This window comes from Pelobates fuscus, chromosome 3 (assembly GCF_036172605.1).
Source record: "Pelobates fuscus isolate aPelFus1 chromosome 3, aPelFus1.pri, whole genome shotgun sequence".
NCBI lineage: Eukaryota > Metazoa > Chordata > Amphibia > Anura > Pelobatidae > Pelobates > Pelobates fuscus.
The window spans coordinates 353,440,393-353,445,595 of record NC_086319.1 but is presented as its reverse complement, the minus strand read 5'-3'; the positions used below and the strand labels follow the sequence as shown (position 1 = coordinate 353,445,595).

General features: G+C 48.9%; 1 non-coding gene across 1 annotated transcript; it reads left to right on the top strand.

Annotated features, from left to right (window-relative positions):
* The first annotated feature begins 302 nt into the window (after positions 1-302).
* On the top strand, positions 303-374 carry TRNAE-CUC (transfer RNA glutamic acid (anticodon CUC)). The gene has a single exon. It is a non-coding gene; the product is annotated as a tRNA-Glu (tRNA).
* Positions 375-5,203: the final 4,829 nt, after the last annotated feature.

The following is a 5,203-nucleotide window of genomic DNA, read 5'->3' as shown; positions in this document are numbered from 1 at the left end:
TCGGCGCTTTCTATTGGCTGAAGTCTGCCTAACTCGCAGCGGCAGCAATACAACGCAGCGCGCGACATATTCAACTGGCAACGTCACTCGGCGACGCTCTGGGCAGCTAGTGGAAAGAGAAGTAAACGGATTGGTTGATGTCACGTTAAGGGCGGGGACTTTTTTTTTTTTTTTAATCAATGAGGAGGGCGTGTGGATATGCGCATTGTCAACCAGAGTGCGCATGCGCGACAATTTTCCCCATGCTTATATGTGATACGACCAAGGATGTTGAAGGGTTTAAAGATAGTATTGCTTATGGTTCCCTGGTGGTCTAGTGGTTAGGATTCGGCGCTCTCACCGCCGCGGCCCGGGTTCGATTCCCGGTCAGGGAATATATCTTTTCTTATTTTTCACACCTAACCTGTAAAATAATCCCCTATAATCAACAGTGAATATCAAGTGTTTACTCGCTAAATGGAGATTGAATAGTGAATTGAAAATTAAAGTATAAATTGTATGGGGATATTTACTAAAACTGTAGTAAAGCTACACATACTTTTTACTTCTACGCTTTGGCTGAGAGTTAGTTTATACAGCTAACCACAATCTGGATCCCACGTTCACAAGGCTTTGACCCTCCTGGAGCCTGATAGTCTGGAGTGGTGGTACTTCAACCACTCCACAATTGTGAGTTTGGAATTTTCCCCAGTTACCTTTATAGTTTTTGTTAACATTATTGCACTAGGTCTGTGTCTTATGCAAGTATATGTTTACTGGTTATATTTTCTATCTAACTACATGGTACCTTGGTACACCTGCTGGTAATTCACTGGCTACTTTTGGATTGTTACACACTCCTGCATCTACTTGGGTGGTATTGTGCATGTTTTATACACTTTGTTTATAATTACAAGCAGGGAATACTGCTGTACCTGGTGCTGTATTAACATACCCCATGTTCCCTACACAGTAGAATTAAAAAGTTACTCCAATCACCATGACCACATAAGTGATTTGAAGTGGTCATGGTGGTAGGAGTTTGTACGTGCAGTGTTTCATCTTGAAACAATGCACATCTATAGATATTTGTAATTGTGTGCTGGGGGGCTAGTTGCAACCTCAGCACATGCGATAATGGCATCCCACGACTTTGTTCTGTTCTCTAATGCTGTTTTCAGCATAGAATAGACTGATTGCTTCCTCCTTCCCTATGGGTGATCCCTCCCACCTTCCTTTATTGCAGACTTTCAAAAAAAAAACAACCAAAAAACCGTACCTCCACCTCCTCACTCCGCCTCCCTCCCTTCTCCAGCCCAGGGCGCACGCTTACACTCTGAGACTACAATTGGTCCAATCACAGACTTCTCTATAAAGGGGGGCATAGCGGTCAGTCCGCCCCAGGTGGCATTGCAGGAGTCTCTACATCCAGCAGCATATCCTTTTTGCAATAATAGACAGTAGATGTGGGTAAATAAAATAGTCCAAAACAATCTTAAAATAGTCCAAAATAGTCTATAAATAATTATGAGTTCCCCTTTAAAATGAATGTGCTGGTATATATTGTTGGTTGTCTTTTTTGTTGTGTTGTTTGTATGGGAACATAGTGGTAAGATAGATGTGTTTTTTGTAATCTTGACTTTGTGAGGATATGTATGGGGTGTAGTGATGTCGCGAACATAAAATTGTCGTTTCATGAACCGCAAACGCGAACTTCCGCAAATGTTCGCGAACCGGATGAACCGGGCGAACCGCCATAGACTTCAATAGGCAGGTGAATTTTAAAACCCACAGGGACTCTTTCTGGCCACAAAAGTGGTTGAAGGGGGGGGGGAAGGAGACCTACTCTCCTTCCCCCCCTCCCCCCCCCCCGGCCCCCTCCCCCTCTCCGGCCCCCACCTCTGGGCGGCGGGTGGGGGCCATAAAGATAATGAGGGGGGGGGGGGGACCTACTGTCCTCTCCCTCTCCAGCCCCCAAAAAATAACAATAAAGGGGAACCTATTGTCCCCCCCGGCCCCCACCCCTGAGCGGTGGGTGGGGGACCTAAAAATAACAATAAAGGGGATCCTATTGTCGCCCCCACCCCTGAGCGGTGGGTGGAGGCCCTAAAATTAACAATTAGGGGGGGACCTACTGTACCCCCCCGGCCCCCACCCCTGAGCGGTGGGTGGGGGCCCTAAAATTAACAATAAGGGGGGACCTACTGTCCCCCCAGCCCCCACCCCTGAGCGGTGGGTGGGGGCCCTAAAATTAACAATAAGGGGGGCACCTACTGTCCCCCCTGGCCCCCACCCCTGAGCGGTGGCTGGGGGCCCTAAAATTAACAATAAGGGGGGACCTACTTTACCCCCCCCCGGCCCCCACCCCTGAGCGGTGGGTGTTAACAATAAGGGGGGTACCTATTGTCCCCCCCGGCCCCCACCCCTGAGCGGGTGAAAATTTAACTTTCCCACGCTGTGTCAAATGACACAGAGCACTGTGATTGGATGGATTTCACACCATCCAATCACAGTGCTCTGTGTCATTTTACACAGCGTGGGAAAGTTCTTTGGAATTTTCCCACGCTGTGTAAAATGACACAGAGCACTGTGATTGGATGGATTTCAAGTCATCCAATCACAGTGCTCTGTGTCATTTTACACAGCGTGGGAAAATTCCAAAGAACTTTCCCACGCTGTGTAAAATGACACAGAGCACTGTGATTGGATGGATTTCAAGCCATCCAATCACAGTACTCTGTGTAATTTTAAACAGCGTGGGAAAGTTCTTTGGAATTTTCCCACGCTGTGTAAAATGACAAAGAGCACTCTGATTGGCTTAAACCAGCCAATCAGAGTGTTCTTAGCCTAATTGCAGGGTGTGGCAAGGCCCTGCAGAGCTCAGTCTTCGAGGAGCCCTCCATGGGTGAACATGGATTTTTTTTTTTTTTTTTTTTTAAATGGCGTCGGTTATTATGGTTTTTTATTTGGCCTTTATTGGGGCTGAAAAAAGAAGATTATAGAAGAAAGAAAACATCGAATGGTAAGTTGTTTTTATCTATTTTTTTTTTTTTACAGGTTTTTAGTTAAAGGTCCCCCCCTCATTATTTTTAGGGTGAGGAGATATTTTTTTTTTTTTGGGGGGGTGACTACGGTCCCCCCTTTGTATTTAGGGCCCCCACCCACCGCTCAGGAGTGGGGGCTGGGGGGGGAGGGACACTAGGTCCCCCCCTTAGTTATTTTTAGGGCCCCCACCCACCGCTCAGGGGTGGGGGCTGGGGGGGACAATAGGTCCCCCCCTTATTGTTATTTTTAAGGCCCCCAGGGGTGGGGGCCAGGGGGGACAATAGGTCCCCCCTTATTGTTAATTTTAGGGCTCCCACCCACCGCTCAGGGGTGGGGGCCGGGGGGGAGGACAATAGGTCCCCCCTATTGGTATTTAGGGCTCAGGCTGCTCACTGTTTAATAGACATGCCCCTACTCTCGGTATTGCTCACACTTCCTGTCATTCAGCCGGCGGCCGGGTACAGGAAACAGAGGTTCCTGTCCCGCGTTCCGCGCGCCCGGCCACGCTACATGGAGAGACTGGCAGGAGGGAGCGCTCTGCACTTCCCTCCTGCCGGTCACTCAAACCCGGCCGCCCTCCATGCAGCAGTGCTGCGCCGCCTGAGGCTTGTAAAAGCGCTCAGGCGGCACAGCATGAGGAGGCGCAGCGTGGACAGGGATCCGGCGCCCCCTGCTAAGTTGCGCCCTAGGCGGCCGCCTAGGTCGCCTTACAGGTGGCGCCGGCCCTGATATGTAACCTGCTACTGACATGATGTCAGCCATTTTACTGTTTATCCATCATCTTAAAGTATAATCAAAAGAAGAATATTTCTACAGATTCATTTCTAGATGTCTGGACAGTTTTTTGGGATTGGAAAAGGAAAGGTTATTTTGAAAACGTGTCCTGTCAGATGTTGCCAGGGGGGGGAAAGGTGAAATGTGTGCTCAAGGTGTGAAAGAGGAAGTCATATGTGTTAACTCTTTTTAAACAAAGACAAGCGATATTTTAGGAAAGTAAGACGCATGACTGTGGTCAAGTCATCTGTTAGAAAGATCATGTGATACTTAAACTTTTAGACCTTAACCCCTTAACGCCGTTACAGCGTTCTATGCCGTCGCGGCTTTAAAAGGCTTTACAGCCGTTGCGGCGGCATAGAACGCCGTAACGGCTTAAGCCCCCAGAAGATCGCAGCTACTTACCTCCGCCGCGATCCTCTTCTGGGGGGCTGCCTGACAGCCCAGGCAGCCCCCCCATGGCAAATGAGGCCCCCGGGGGCCATGTGATCGCTCTCAAAGAGCGATCACATGGCCCCCTATAGCTGGCTATGTATCTGCCAGCAGGGGGACTGTCTAAAATATTAGACAGTCCCCTTGCTGGTAGGAAGAGTAAAAAAAAAATTTTATTAAAGACACGGAGGCTCCTATTATGCATATCTCTTTCTTTATTTCCTCAGCAGCAAAGATAGAGGAATATAAATATTATCAAAATGAAAGAAAAAACTGTACAGGCATAACGAGTAGCCAATCACATAACAGAGGAAGTAGCTATATAAGTCCTGTGTCTCCCACAATCCCCCTCTTTCTTTGCTGCTTCCTCAGACAGCTAAGTATTTTACTTGAGCTCTCCTACTCATTGCATTTTGTTTACTTGTGATTCATGTTTTGCTTATGCTTGTTTCATTATTGTCGTTTTTATTTATTGTTGATTACTATCTAGTACCTACATCGTTGGTGTATTTGGGGGTTTCCCCTAGGGGCCTTGCCCGCCGCCGCGGGCTGTTTTCCCTCATACCGCCCCTGTTGCCGCTTCTCGGCGCTATCTCAGCCGCGTGCCCCCTTTCTCTGTGGACGCGACTGAGTGTGCTCGTTTTCCCTCTCGCGGGCTGCCCACGCGGGTAGGTGCACGCGCCCCTTCCCCCGCCTGGAGCCGGTCCACGGGCACACCCTGACACGTGCGGCGGCCATTTTGGGCGATCATTCGTTTCACCCTGCTGTGCCGTGCGGTCGGTCCCTTTACTACGGGCCTCCTTACTACACCAACGATCAGGTTTAGCTTTTTTCTCTGTTCTGCTGGGTTAATCAACCCATTTCTAGTATTCAGTTTGCTTCTCTCATACCTCATTATGCAGGATAGCAAGGATGGACCTACCGTCCCCTCTGGGGATTTTCCAGTAGATAATCCTGGGGGCGCTATGGCCTC